General features: G+C 38.9%; 1 long non-coding RNA gene across 1 annotated transcript in view; it reads right to left on the bottom strand.

Moving 5' to 3' along the window:
- Window positions 1-16,327, bottom strand: part of LOC122183645 — a 41,253-nt gene that overhangs the window by 4,490 nt on the left and 20,436 nt on the right. Inside the window, exons 2-3 of the long non-coding RNA XR_006180301.1 lie at window positions 2,828-3,159; window positions 1,022-1,273 (exon numbers count right to left, since the gene is read on the bottom strand). This is a non-coding gene — a long non-coding RNA (uncharacterized LOC122183645). The remainder of the gene's footprint in view (window positions 1-1,021; window positions 1,274-2,827; window positions 3,160-16,327) is intronic.

Raw genomic sequence — 16,327 nt, 5'->3', positions numbered from 1 at the left:
ACAAGACATTAATATTTTTAATCCAGCTGCTGCATTCACTTATCATGTACAATATGAAGAACTGGGCCATAAAAGTGAAATTAAATGCAGAACAGCACAGATCACTCTTCTCTTATGTTATCTTCAAGTTTTTAGTATTTTGGCAGGGCACAACATAAACCTTTAAGCATTATCTGCACCCATCTAATTTCCAGGGGGTTTGTACTTATTTATGCCCCTTTCTGGGATGCTCTTTGGACATGACATATTTTGTCACGTGTCTGATTTCAGTGAGCAGACTCTGGATGCAGAATTAGCCACAAAAATTGAGTAAGAGTAGAAAAACTCAGCCCTGTGCTACAGTACCCTATCATATGTCACTTCCATGAAAATTTATGACTGAAGATACAATTCATAGGCAGCTTAAAAGATTTTATACAGGGTCTGCATCATCTTTCACCATAAAAACATCCATGTAAATTTTCGCAGTGTAAGGATGTAATTACATCAAATTTAAATAAAAGCCATGGTCTGAATAAAGAAGGAAAAAAGCTAGAAATAACAGCTCTAAGCACTGTGAAGTTTGCAGCTTGAATGCTACATTAGAGCTTGGACTAACCCTTAGTGAAATTACATCAATCACTATATTCTCCTGATGTCCTTATCATGGACAAGCTGCTGCTGAACAGGAGGATTCCTCTATATGTCACATTTGCAAAAATGATTCCCAGCCTTGCTTCCCTTCTCTGCACTGCATGCACAAGGGGAAAAAATCAGCTTTCTGCGCTTTGCATGCCCGTGGGAAGAGTTGAGCACTATTCACTACATTCCCTGCTGTTCATGCAAAAAAATCCATGTGCCATCATAACCATTCCCGGGCAGATGGTGAGACCAGGGCAAAGCAGTAAGGCCAGCCACTGTCAGCAGTGCCCCAGTAAAGCAGGAGATCTGTTTCTGAGCAAACACTAGGATCCTCCTTGATCAGGGCTTAGTAGAGTAGATGTCAGGCAGGTGAAATCGTTTTGGACAGCATTTTCAGTACCTGTAAACAAAGTATCAGTAAAAGGTTGAATATGTCCTGTCTTTCACACTGTAGAGAGATGCAGTCATTGATCGGGACGTTAGGCTGCTGAATTATTGAAAGGAAGACTGATTATTGTTGCATCTAAAGCGGCACAAGACATCAATAAGAAACTTTCCACACTCAGCACTACCACAGGCAGCTCCTATTTTAAGGAAAATATGTTGGCCATGAGCAGAAACTTGACTTTTCTCACTGTTACTCAGTGATCATCTGCAATTAAAAAAAAAAAAAAGATAATTAGTTTTAGCTTAATAGCTCTGAAATCAAACACAATGAGTGTCATAACAGACTCTGGCGATTAAATGCAGCTTCTAGGGTATTATTTTAATTGCTCAACAAAAAACACAACCCTAATTCTTCCAACCTGCCTCTTCTATGAATGTACCAGGAGTTTCCAGTCCATCTCTCTCGTTGGTCTGAATTTATCCATGAAGTTTCCTTGAGCATCACAAGAGTTGTACATGTTAAGGTGAAAAATAACCTAAAAAAAGAAAAACCAGCATACTTGCTTCAGGTGTGCATTCATCATATCTCAGATGTGCAGATGGCACAAAGAAAAGGCCCCATAAAATGCAAAGAGATGGAGTCTTCCAGCCAATCAAAAAAGGAAACCAAAAGCTGGTGCCCATCTGCCACACGCAGGAGGCAATCTGTGCATCAGTGGCTTCTGCTCCAAGTGACGTAGGTACACCAATGTGGACTCCATGAAGTTTTTCCTTCCTCACAGACATACTCATTTCCCAAACTTTATTTTCTACCTAGCTCAGGCAAAATTCTATTCATTTGCCTTTCTATCATTTTTCTGCCTTTTTATATTTTACCTAAGCTCAAATAGGTTCCTTGACAGACTTCAATAATAGCTACCGAAGGGATAAGAAGTCAGGAATCTTCTGTAAGACCTCCATGCTCATTTGATGTTCATTACACACCAAAGAGCAAATGAATCCACAAAAGGCATTCATAGATGCACTGTCAGCCACGCTGGTGAAATATCCCAGACTCATCATCCTTTGAGATTCAGCATATACATTGGTGAGATCTCACATGAAAGAAAAAGAACTACTTTGAAAGTAAGAAATCCCCACTTCCCAAAGATTTCGGAAGTCCCCAAGGCCATGCAAACATGCAAAGATATTTCAAGTCTCACAACCAGCCACAGTCTCAAATTCTTTACCCTCTTGCCAAGTTACCAGTTTCAGTGTCCGCAGGCATCAAGCCAGAACCACAGTATGTTACAGACCACTGAACATCATGGCTTATCCTCTGCCTGTGCAGCTGAGCTGAACAGCTCAGTTTCCAGGGAATGAGCTGATTTCTTTAACCCATATCTAATTTTGAAGATACCTTCCCTATGAGCAACGAAGGAAAACCATACTTGTGCCACGCTTGCTTGGCTTATGGAGTCCTATTCAATATCTCCACAGAAAGCAAGCTTGGCAATAACTGAGCTCCCCTGTCAGTGAGATGTGGCTGATGCAAAATTCAGATACACAAGGGGCTGGATACAAAAGATCAGTCCATCCATAAGGAGCAAACAATTACAGCTGAACCCACACCAGGAGGGAACTGACACTGATGGACTGTAAAGAGAAATGTTTGCAGACATAGCTCATCCCTCCAGTGGCTGATTGTGCCCACCCACAGCCTGCAACAGCCAAAGAACACACCCCCGTTGCCATCAGACAACAGCAACAATGAACATAGTTTCGATACCCCTTGCAGAATACAAGCTTTCAGTCTATCAAAGAGCATCTTAGCACTAACCTGCATGCCTTTGTTAGTTGTGGTAGAGCATGTACAACAATCTATCTGGACGTGAAGCCATCGGTATCCAAGAGTGCTGTAGAAGACACAGCCACATGGACCAGCAGGAGCCACTCTGGATGTCTGACATTCTCCTGCAGCTGCTCAGGTAACGTCCTGGCCACAGTGATGTCCCCATCACAATCCTCCAGTTTTCAGTGGCTTCAGGTTTAAGGCTATGGTCCCAAGCTGTTCCTCAGGTAAGATGGCACCCTGTGCCACCAGGTCTGTCCATGCAGAGAACATCCTTGCTGACTTGTGCAGGACATCTGAAAATGTCCTCTACACAAAAGCTAAAAGGAAAGAGCAAGCCTTTGGTCATCCTTTTAGTGTGTATATTTTAGTGTATGGTGCATTGGGAAATACTTAGGGATTATAGCACAGAAACACACGCAAAACCTAACAAAACAATAAGCTGTTTAAAAGTGAAAAGTCACTACATATTTGAGAGCAATTCATAGTAAAATTGTCACAAGCTGCAGCCAGTTTGTTTGATTGTATGTAGCTGTTAGCCTAGCAAATGTCACTCTCATTAGCTTGTTTTCCATAGCGGCATCTTGTTACACACTTCGACTGAACATCCCGAAAAGCAGTGATTATCTGCAGTTATTCATTCCGACACGAAGATCCCCAGATGAGGATATCCAGCCACTGCTCACTTATAAATAAATACAAACTCAAACACCTTAGAGCTATTAAGGAGACAGGCCAAGTTTCCTTATTCTGCCCCAGGTACTTAGATCACATCTGTTCTTCCCCAGAAATAACATTATTACTATGCAGTTCAGAAGAGGCTGTAAATCAGCCCTCGTGAAATGGGATATATTCATAGTTGCCATTTACTATTGCCAACCAGTTATAGATTTCCAATAAACAGGTCTTGTTCACTGCAAAAATTAGATAATTGAAACTGTTTCCTTCAATGTTGTGGTCTCAGAGGTGATGCTTGTGTGTTGCACAAGTAGGGGACAGCAGCCGTAACCCACTTCCACCATCCGCTGCTGTCCATTTGGTTTGTCAGTAAGGACAGAGCTTTATAAGATATTGGCTGGTCAGCTTCTGTCACTTGCTACTCTGCGTGAGCAACACCTTTTTTCCCCTGTTACTAACTGTATCTCAGCAGAAATATTGAACAATTGTAACAGTATGGAATCCTGTCAAAAGCAGCAGTCCCTAATCATTCTGTTATCTCTTCCACGTTGCAGATTGCTAACTACACATTATAATGCAGGAGTAAATACATCAGCATATCTGCTAGTATAACAAATACTGCCTAACAAATTGCTGTGCAGCCATTTCCATTGAAGAGTAACGTATCTAATAAAGATTTAATTAGATTTCTCTGCCTTTCTGATTAAAATCTTAGGAGTAAATATGAATATTTTGGATTAGTCTGTGCAGTGAGGTAACAAAGGCAGAGAATTTTTTGGTACAAAGTATTTGCATGAACCACAGTCTAAGGACATATATGTGTATTTACATCTCCAGTTTAAACAAAAGGAAAAAAAAAAAGAAGATTCCCATTCATTAAATTAATCCATATAATTTCTCTTCAGCTAGAACCATATTTCAACCAACTTCTCACTACAACAAAAGTCCACTTAGCCATTAACTGTTCAAAACCTATATACAACTATAGCACAAGAAAAGGTACCTTTCTCCTTCTGTGCTATGCTTTTTCAGATCATGATCAGACTAGTCACTTCCTCACTAAAAGTTTTTTAAAATTAAACAGATGTAGTAGCAGATAATCTCGCAGTTGGTGGAGGTGGTGGTTGGATGACCTATCACATATTTGCCAGACACAAAGCAGCAAATTCTCTCAAACTTCTATTTCTTAATAAAGAGTTTCCTGTTTTTTTAAGAGAATCAGCCTGTGCTCAGTTCGTGTGAGATAAAGTGAGCTCTGCAACAAGTACACGCCTAAAGAGCGCGTGGTGATTCTCTTCCATTCTGATGTAGAACTTTGCCGCAGAGGCAGCTTTGGAAACAGAGCATTTTCATTGCACTCAGAGACACAGAATTTCATGCAGTCCATGTTAACAAACATGACTGTGTCAAAGGAAAACTCAATCCACATTATTAATTCTTCTCCTACAGAAGAGAAAACATGTGATAGTCTTAGTTTCAAGCTGAGACAGAATTGTTTTCAACAGTAAGCTGCCCAGAAGCATAGAGTACCCTGCCTTTTTATCTTTTATAATACTTTCACACTACGTTCTGCATCATTCATTTCAAGATCAAGATGATATTCTTACTCTTACTAATAATATTTAAACTATGATGTACCTGCAGAGAGATACACAACTGCTCTGCAAGAGAACGCTTCAAATATTGAAGCTGGCAAGTCCTTTAGCCATAAGCCAAGAGATTCATTGCACTTGTTAAAATTGAAATATGCAATACCAAAAAAAGAATAATTATAATTTACAGGAACAGTATTCAGTGAATGGTTTGATTCAAGTCATCTGCATGTGCTGCTTTCAACAACCACCCTTCTGCATGAAAAACTTCGAGTTCAAACAGAACAAATGGAGAACTGTAATTCATGTTGGTGTTTTATGCCACACAATGACCATTCAAATAGAAAAATCCCCACTGATTACGATTATTTGTGAGCATTGGTAAGGACAATAAACTATTTCTGCTAATTAATGAAGATTAGAATAGCCTTGCCCTATAGGAAAAATATTTATAAGCATCTTCTAAAATAAATTTTATATCAAGAAAGAGCTAAAATTCTGGCAGCGTGGTGACATTAGCAAAGAATAGACAATAGTATTGATTAAAATGTGTATAATATCTTAATTAAAAATGCAGCATTCTGCATTACAGCCAATATATTAGTATACTTTTCAACCACTTTCACAAGATCAACACATTTTTAGTTTTAAAATATTTTGTTGAAGTAGTTTGCCAAATCAGGGGGTAAAATGTACAACATTTTTTCCATTAGTTTTAAGTAATTGAAATGCAAAGTGCTGAGCAGTTAATCTTTCCAGGCAGGAAAAGCTGCCTGCTGTCAGATTTTCTTTTTTTTTTTCTTTTTTCTTTTTTGCCACTCTTCATAGAGTCAATAACAAGTGTCTAAACCCAGGAAATGATGTAGTGGTAGTGTTCAGTGGTAAGGATATGATAAGGTGCTGTTTGCGTTCTGGATAATATGAGAAAGTCCAACATGTACGCAGGAAGATTCTTCTCCATGTCAACTAATTAGCATGTTTATTGGATGCATTAATTATTCTGACAAGCTCGTGGACAGTTAAGTGTGTTAACTCCTTCTACACTCCCTTCCTACATGGCTTTCCAGGCATTGTTTACATGCCCGCCATCACAGGTTTCCATACCTAATTTAAGCCAAATGAAATAGTTGTTTTTAATTCTAGCATGTTTTAGAAATCAAAAATAAATATGATTCTGTTTCAAAATACACCCAAGAAAAATACAGTTTGGTAAAAATCAGAAAACCCTTGACATCTTGTGTCTGAGCATGGGGTGCTATTTGGATCTCAGAAAGATGGATTAGATTTAAGCCTACATCTGAAAAACAAAGATCCCCATATTTACACAGCCACCAAAGATGAGCACAGAGTTGTCTTAATTCTCAGTGAATGGCTGCCATATAAACTACACAACTTTCTGATGCATCCCAAAATGCAGTCCCTATATACACGTCCAATATAAAAAACTGCTGAAGTATTCTCAAGCTAAAGAGTTGGAATACTGAAATCTCACCTGCAGCCTCATGTCTGGTTTCTGCTATCCTCCCACCACAATGAGCTCCAGCCCCATTCCAGGCACTGTTTTATCTCCTGCTTTATGCACAGGACTTCTACCAAAACCCCATAGCAAAGCTGGGACTGCCAAATGAGCTTCAGAGGACTGGTTTTATTTCATCTTTGTCCTGTGCTATGACAATGTTTGGGCAGCAACACAGATACATCCTATTTTCTCCTACTTTTCTTCTTTCTCATTTATTTTCTTTCCACTTCCTCCAACATTATTTCTCATGTCTGTCTTCCCTACGCTTCAAGTTTCCTAATCCCATTTCTGCCTCTTCACACACACCTTATTCCATCTTCCCTGGTTTCTCCTCTCTTTCCTTCACATGCTTCCTGCAGAAAAGTTGCTATTCTTGACAGGAATATATATGAAAGGAAAAAATTGGTCTTTAATAGCTTGCAGTTGCTGAGCTCTGATGGTGCTAGCTATGGCTTTTTTACATGCCACAGGATATTTTCCTAAAGATTTCTTGTTACTCCTGTTTGCATATTACATACAAGCAAGATGGGGCCAAGGACAAAACACTTCAAATGCCTCATAATGGGGACATCACATAAGGCTGTTTTTTCCCTAGTTCAGCTTCTCCTGCTTTCCTTTTTGTCTCAAAAACTCAGACACTAATTATCACTATCTCAGACCATCATTAGCAAAGTAGACACAAAGTGAGTTAATATTACTTCAGGGAGATCATTACTTTTACAATCCCACCACGTTTTTTAATATAACTTTCATTAGAGCTGTACCCCCAAGCATTTTGGGGGAAAAAAAAAAGAAAAAAAACAAGAACACACTTGTGAGACTGAATAACTTTGAGGTAAAAAAAAAAAAAAAAAGAGAACTTCGGAATCTACATTAAAGGAAAAATAGAAAGTGAAGATGAAATCCAGAGAACAGTGAAGTGGCTGAGGCTGAGCTAGTAATAGCGTTTGCAGGCAGATCCAAACTCATCTGTCTGATATTGACCTGATACAGGCTGAAATGACAAATAAACATCTGTAATGAATACAGTGGTCTGCAGATAGGTGTAGAGTTGAGAGGTACAGAGGCAAGAGTTAGGAAAAAGCAAAGCTGGTTTCACTGTTGGGGCATTTCAAGAAGCAAATGAAAACTAGTGCTGCTTTTACTCTTCAAATTATGAGCACAGCTGCGTTGCCTTAGGGATCGACAAAGTAACATAAGTCACTACAGCAGAAGAAATCTTGGGATGCTCCATGCTTATTCAGGAGATATCTCAGAAGCCAACCTGCTACTATACAGGGGAAAACAGAAGAGCTTCTACCCAGAAACAAGACCTCACCAGAGCTGTTAGCTGACTGTGCCTGCATGCTTAAAGGCAGCTCCTGTCCTGGTGCAACTCTAACAGAGCTCCAGTCAGTGACTCTGGTACTTCTCTGTGAAATGCTGCAACACAAGAATCAGTATTGAATAAGTATATAATGGCACAGGAGTGCACATAACTACCATTCAAAAATCCACTAGACTCACCTACCTCTTTAAGCACGTCAAAATTTACAACTCTGGTATTAAATATGCTCTGTTTTCCTGCGCATCTCCAACCATACTCGTGAATAAGTAGCAAAATCAACTCAAAAGACAAGAACAGCCAAAAGGAGTGAGATTAAAAAGAGAGGAACAGAAATGAAAATGAAAGAATGACATCTGTGAAGCAACAAATCAAGTACAGTTGTTAAGAAGCCTTACTTATTATGATGATAAAGTTAATTTATTCCTACCACTAAAATATATCTTTCAGATGAGGTAACTGAAGTTAGCTATAAAGCTTTCTCTTTCCCATGGGAAGAAAGGGGACCCAAGCAGGCAGTGAAGATCACCAGCCAAAACACTATTACACAAAAGATTAGAAAAATATCAAAGGGTTGAATAGATATTTGCTTCATATTTAAAACCAATGAGCACCTCTGAGTCCCATTTAAGTCACCTGGAGATGAAGGCATTGACTGTCATCATAAATCAGGCTGGGTAAGTGGCTGGGCCAATAATCAGCCAGTTTACCAGTTTTTCCTACTTTTTTTCTTTTTTTTTTTTTTGCTTAAGTTTAGGATGTTATAATTGCAGTCTTTACAAAAGATACTATAAAAAAAGATACCAGTGGCCACATGGACTTTTAAACTGGTACATACAAATCTTTTTTTGGTGTTTGAGCCAAGAGGGAGATTTTGCTGCACATTTTCTTCTCAGAAAAGTCAGATGGACCCAACTGAGTTGAGTCATAGCCTCTCTTCTTTCAGACCTCAGGCTGGACAGGTGGTTGATCAGTCCACATCAGTCTCAGCATTCTTCTACAAGTACCAATTATAGCAGAAGGATACACAAAGAAATTTATTCATCCTCAGAATTTGTTTCTTACATGATTAATACTTCTCTCAGAGCATCAATTACGTATTGGCCCATTCCCACGTTCCCTGCTGAGTTCTCTGCTATCGAGGAGAGGCATCAACTGTTAATATCAGCAACCTCAGGAGAGGCTCCCTTGATCAAAAAATGGGATTATTTCATCCCTACATAACCCAGGTGCTAGTCCATATGATAGATGAAAACTCCTGCTAAACCTACCAAACCCCATTTTCTCAGTTTCAGCTGAACAAACAAGAAAATTGCCCCAGAAGCAAGAGGAATGGCCACTGCATCTCTTGCTGTCAGAAGTATCCCCAAGCCCACAGATGTTGAGAAGTCTGGAAAAGTCATAGCTGCCCTTCTGGTACTGCAATGAGTGGCACAAAACCTGACACAATTGCTCCTGCAGCATCAGTCCATTGATATAGGATAACTTTCTGCTGGACAGTACTACCTGAATTGTTTGAGCACCTCTTTACACCTGGACTATAATCTTTTCACTTCTGTGAGTGTCTCTCAGTGAACATGGTTTAGGAAGAACACCATAAACTGCTGAAATCTTCAGGCCCATTGAAACAACAGTTTATCTCAGTGTTTGCTGAAAAAAAAAAAAAAAAAAAAAAAAAAAAAAAAAAAAAAAAAAAACCACCAGCTAACTGCTTTGAGAATTGTTGCAGTGTGAGGAACAGCAAAGAATGATTTTAAGAGAGTTCCTCGGGAACATTAAATATGTCCAATTTCTTTAATGACACAAAGGCCGCTGCAAATGGTTGTGTTTTGTCATGGAATATGCTTTAAGAAGATCTGACTACTGAGATGCTATTAAATTAAGACTACTCATGCTGAAAAGTGACTCAAATTGCCCTATTTTTTAGTGAGAAGAAAAAATGTTTTTGTTCTTTCCTGTAATTTGTCATAGCCACACAAATCTATTACAGTGCTTGACATTTTTTGAAGGGTAATTTCTGAACTCATAAGGGAAAGATGAATCCACTTTTCAAGTCACAAAGAGACATCTCAGTGAAATAATGTGCAGCTCATCAGCAGCACCCACTCAGCTAAGTGGACATTTTCCCTCCTTCATTACAAAGGATTTGCATCACTTTTACCCAGTTTCCCATTTCCAGAGCACTTCTCAAATACAATACAGAAAACAACAATTTGAAGGCAGTCAGCCCTCTTTCCCCCTCTGTATTTTCTAGAATTTCTCCACCAAAAACTACTTCTGTTTTCCTCCTCCAGACCACCCTGCACCTGGCTCACCCAAAGCATAACATCACTAAATGGTTCTCACAACTTATCCGTAACTTCTGGTTGAAGTAGGGAACCTCTTTAAAAGGAAACACAGACATGTAGGAGAAATAAACACATATAGCTTTGTTTATGTACAGCTCAACACAATGGTGCCCTAACCTCATGGGGGGAGGGCTCAGGTAATTTGCCATGCTGTAAGAACAACGTTTTCCATATGAAGTTGCCCCATCTTTTAGGACATTACACCTTTTCCAGTTGCGTGGTAACTTCTCAGTTGAGATTCAGAGACAAGCACTGTCATGCAGCCCTGTGCTTGTACAAAAGAATGGCTTTGTCTTAAATACTTGGTTGGTAAGAGTCAACGGAGTACAGATAGAAACTGATTCATGAAATTTTGCATATATTTCCATTACTAGTCAGTCATTCATTGCATCTCTGAGAGCATATACCAGGAGAATGAGGAACATTGTTTTTGATTCTTTTATACTACATGTAGTGTGCTTTGCCTGATTATTCACATATCAAATGCCAGTCACTGTACTGGAAAGAAAACTGCTAAGCCCCAGAAACAGACTGTAATAAGCTTTTCAAGCACCCAAAATGGAAAAAAAAAAACCCAGCTGTTTATATATTCTGGGAAGGTTTGCAAATATGGTTTAAACATGTAGCATCGATAAGAGTGAGTGCTTTATTTTACAGTAATAACAGTGTGAAAATTTTTGCTTTACTTTGTATCATAGCAACTAAAGACATCATTGCTTTTTTTTTTCTGAATTCAGCTCACTAACAATTTCAACAGCAAGCTTATTCAAAACACTTCACTATAGGCATCCCTAATGTTCCATCAGTAAATAACATACTGCATTTATAACATAAACCTTTTGTCCATCCCACTTGGCTGATGCTTTAGAAGCTGTCAGTAGACTAAGGGAATCCAGTTTTTGCATCTCAGCTAAATTTTGTTTCTGAAAGTGGCTTCAGTGCTCCAAGCTTGTCTTCAGCCCAGTCAAAGATATGACTGGAATTTAGAGATGCATCCCTGCTTCAGGGAACTGCATAATGCAGTGATGCTGCAAGTCCCATAACCGCAGTCTGAGTTTCGCCCATCCCAAAGCAGGTGTCCCTATACAGAACAGTCCAACCATAGGGTCCTTTGCATAATCAGAATTTTTAAATAAATTTTAAAATGTACATAAAAATTGAAGAGTTAATAATGGTGCCACTATAAAACAGGCAGAAGAATCCAACTAATCAGTAAAAATGTTAAACCAAACACGTTTCTAGTGTATGCCGAGTTTTGTTTTTTGACTTTTAATTTGGGTGTTAAGCAAAGAGTAAGGTTTAACACACAGCACAATGTAACCCCTTCACAGCTGGTGGGTTGAGTGCCTCCAGGCAGTGCTCAGCGGGGTTCAGTAAGTTCTGAATATGAGTAAGCATTAATACCTATTACAGGCTTTAGAAAAGCACTCATGTCACGGAAGTTCACTCCTCATTTTGTTTGACAAAACATTTAAGCATGCATATAGGTTTCTCTGAGGCTCCAGCAGTGCTCCTGTGGCAAACAGCACATTACTAAACTACATCACAAAAACGTACCAAAATAGAAAAAAGCAGGCAATAGGAATCCAATGAGCCAAATTATTAACATGAACATCCTAACAAAACAAGCAGGTATTTGTTTCCACAGCTTGTGCCATCTGTAGGAGGTGGATGAGTGTTCCTGCAAGCTTTGCGCATTGACCTTTTCATCTTGCAGAGTCAACTTCCAGATGAGCCTCAAAATTCAGGAAGGCTTACATATTATTGTAGCTGATTCAAAGGAAATGAAGGTTCAAGCTACTAAAAATGTACAGGTAAATGAAATAATACTACACCACATGAAAAAAAGATTCTTAAATCTTAGAATCATAGATTCACTGAAGTTGGAAATGACCTCTAAGTCCTCCATCTAGACCAACCATCAACTCATCACCACCACGCTCACTAAATCATGTCCTTCAGCCTTATCAACACATTCTTCCCATTCCTTACTAAAATAACCCCTCACTTTCCTATTGCCCAGCTCTGCAATTCGCAGGGATAGAAACAAAAAAAAAGGTCATTTAACAAAAATTCTTTTTCGTCTTTAGAAAGAGACAAATTGCTCTTATTGTGGCTCACAGATAAATCTCAATGGGTGAAGGAAACTAGCGAAGTCTAGACAGAAGGTGAACCTTAACTTATTATGCAAGGATAAGAGAAATTACTTGACAGAAGTGCTTTTTCTCATTTAGCAGTTTCAAAATTTTGAGGAACTGTAAAACACTGCATGAAGAGCAATAATAAGTCTGAAGAAAAAGGCATCTGTAACAAATTGCATAATTTCACCCAGAGGGGATAGTCACAGAAGACTTCTGAGATGCATGGAGTTGGAGTTTACTGCACAAAGATCCAAAGAAATGGTAAAAAGCAATTCCACAGAAGAATCATGCAAATAAGATCACCTTCTGGAAATACTACCACGTGCCATTTTCTGTACTGGTGACTGGCCATCAAGACCAACCCACAGTACTACTTCATTTTAATTCTTGTTTGACTTAGGAGGGTAACATGGTCCACAAATATACTAAGAATGCTCTGTACATCTGCATCTGCCATTCTTGGACCTTTTCTTAGTTAAGGGAAAACAAAAGAAGCCAGAAGCTGTTGTGCAAAGAAATAGGACTGTGTCACATAAATCATTTAAAGTTTTCCAACTTTTATGCTCTTGCCCTCCCAGACGGCTAATTCTTTTTTTTAAATTTACTGATAGCCAGTGTAGTTGTTTCTCACAACTATTTGTATTAGTCTTTCAGGACAATGTAAAGGAAATATAACTAGTTTGCCTTTTCTAATAACTAACTGTTTTAGCTTCTGAGAAAACCACAAACATGCCATCTGAAGCCTTTGAACTTGACAACTACTTTCCAATAATGGCCTTAGCTGGCATTTATAAAGGAAGTCACTGAGCTGACTTGTACAAGTTTTAATGACCTGTATTACGTTAAACAAACAAAAAAAATACCTATTTACAAGTTAAACATAGTTTCCCTCATTCAAAGGGGACAAGAATTAGAAAGCAATGTCCAACAGGAATCAAGAAAAGTTCGCGTAAGACCTAGTGAAAAAAGACACAGATAAAGCTGACAGGAGAAATAGTTAATTTATACTTTGAAGGTTGTCTGACTGCAGGAGACAAGAGTAATTTACATGGAAAGCCCACAAGCTAGCTTAAAATTTATTTTGAAGTTACATGTATTTGAGGCAAAAAGGAGAGAGAAGAGTTCATTGAATTTGTAAGGTTGTAAATTGCCAAATCCAACTCTCCTTTGCAAGAACATCCAAGAAAGTTTGCCCCAGGCACACAAAGAAGAAAAAAACCTTTCATAAGTTTCTCTTATCTAAAAATTTTAATGCCACCCTTTCCTTCAAATACAATTGAAACAATTATGGAAGCCTCTAGCTGAGAACTGTCATTTGTGAAATACATGCAGACAAGTGTAACAAAAGGCTTTTTGTTCTCCATTAATAGTATGGCATTCAATGCCACATGTATGGTCTTCCCTTGAAGTTTAAACGAGGCCAGTCGCACAAGTCATTTCCAACTTCATCTGTAGAGCCCAATTCTACCCTCAGTTACCAAACACCAAGGCAAAGAAGTGCACAGCTAAACCTCTCATGAGCTCAGGATGAAGATCTCCTCCCAAAAGCTCAGTAAAATCAATAGGTATCACAAGGAGTCAGAGTACCTCCGTCGTAGACTAAGAGGTGAGAGAGGAGTTTGAGTTGTTTTTCTTTATGAACTCTTCATCCTGCTCTCTTGTTCTTTCATCTGCAGAATTTGTGCAGTCTATTACACAGGGCTGGTGCAGGGAAAGCCTGCAAGATGAACGCTTCAGTCTGCTTCTGCAGGGAGACTTATTGTCACCAGATGGTACTCTGATGGGGGGGACTGTAAAACACTACTGAGCACAACTCTGTGAGCGTTGATTAGCTATTGTTAGGATGACCAGAGCACTACCCAGAAGAGGGCTTATTTTTCAAGAAAAAAAAAAAAAAGTTTAATATATTTAAAATACATTAGTACAGAGTCTGTTTCAGCTGCAAATTAAGTATATCTTAAAGACAAAGTGACTGTTATATTTAGGAAAAGAAAAAGATTAATCTGAAAAGCCAGAAGGTCAGAGCAGAACACACTTCCTTCAGCTCAGAGCTAATATCTCTGACTCTGTTATGATAGCAAAATTTCCATGAACAATATTTGTGCTGTTTTATTCTGCTATGTTTCTGCCTGAAATAACTCTAGCCATTTATTAACTGCGTGACTGAGTCCTATTCATCAGTTAGGCAGGTGTATTGCTTGATAATGCAATAAGCTGTCCTGGATGTATGAGCTGTTTTATTTCTTTTATCCTAGTAATCATTTCTAAGAGAATAATAAAAACAAAAGGTTTATTTCTTTTTTACAGGTAATACAGTTGTAAATTATCATCCATCAGCAATAACTGTAGCCATTTAATAAAAAAATAAACCTTTCCTTAATCTCACATGGAACACAATAGGTAAAAATAAAAAATGATATTAAAGTTGGTGCCAAAATGAAGGATTGCTGCAACTGAGGATTTGCAATGAAGTTATTTATGCAGATAATGCAGTTATGCAACAAAGAAACTAATTTAAGCTGTAATAAAATAGATAATCCAAACTTTCCTGATACATAAATAGTGTAATAACCCTAACTCATTCTCCTAAGATATCGTAAAGACAAAACTGATCAGAAATAAAACTAAACTCAAGAAAACAACAAAATGAAGGCTGAATGCTCTTAATGGTCAATCTCCAAAGAGGAGATCCTCTGTCCTGTTCTGCTGAGCTCACTGGGCAACTGTTAGACTTCTTCTGCTTTTAAGGATTTTATTTTATTTTATTTTTCAACCTACTGCTGAGCTAAATGTCAACTTGAAATAACCAGCACGGAGACTGCTATTTCACAAAGTCTACAGCTCGTGACCACTGGCAGACATGCACCATTTATAAAGACACACACCAGAACTGTCTTGAATAGTTGAAAAAAAGCTCAACAAGAGAAGTCAGAGAAGACAAGCTTTCAAGCTCTGTCAGCAAGCACTACTGGATATGAGCCTCTGCAAGAGGTATATTGAACGTAGGCTGCATGACAAAGCACTGACAGATAAACACAGTTCCCAGGAATAACCAGGCCAATTGAAAATATCATAACCAAAGCCATGGCTATGCCTCTCTCTGCAGTCAGGTTACCTCTTTCAGATCTCTGCCTTGTCTCTGACCACCCCTTAGTTTCTCCCCAGCCAAGAGACCTCTGTGCATTATTTAACCACTTTTAAACATTAAGACCTCAAAGGGACAATCACCATGCTTTCGTAATACATCAAGGTCCTATAAATCTTTGACATTTTCTGATCACATTTTTGCAAAATGAGACAGAGCACACAATACATATGGCTGCCCTGGAAGAGTTATCACAGCAGCAGCAGCAAAGCCCTTTCCCAGCTGCTCACCCCAGGCCCCATCATCAGAGCTGCTGCAGTGCCAGCAGAAGCAAAGGGAGACCAGCAGCTCAATCAATTGACAGTACCAACCTGTATAAGCAGATGATCACATTTTTAAGAAAACTGACCAGCAGGACTAGAGGCTGTTAATCAGGAAAGGTGATAAATTACCTTTTACTTTCAAGCTGGGTAAAAATGCTCCTTCCCACCAGCACACTGGCCAGCTGGCAACTGGACCATCAGATCTGTCCGACTGGAGAGCTGAAATCACTTGTCTTGCAGGAGGGCAGTGTGATCCCAGAAGGCTCCTGCATCTCAGCATGGCAGCACACAGGACTAGACAATGCCAAGGACACTGATTGCCCCAGAGATCTCATCCAGGTGCACAACTGAGGCAAGTGTGCTCAGCAAGGCTGAGGACGGGAGGAGAGTGTCCACAGCTTCCTATAAATCCTGAAATTAAATGCTGGCTTCTCTAAACACAGAAATACGTTAACTACTAGAAAGATGTATTATGACC

Source organism: Lagopus leucura, unplaced genomic scaffold (genome assembly GCF_019238085.1).
Source record: "Lagopus leucura isolate 7727_CA_CO unplaced genomic scaffold, USGS_WTPT01 Super-Scaffold_100019, whole genome shotgun sequence".
Classification (NCBI taxonomy): Eukaryota; Metazoa; Chordata; class Aves; order Galliformes; family Phasianidae; genus Lagopus; species Lagopus leucura.
The sequence above is the reverse complement of the archived record's forward strand: the minus strand, read 5'-3'. Positions and strand labels throughout refer to the sequence as shown.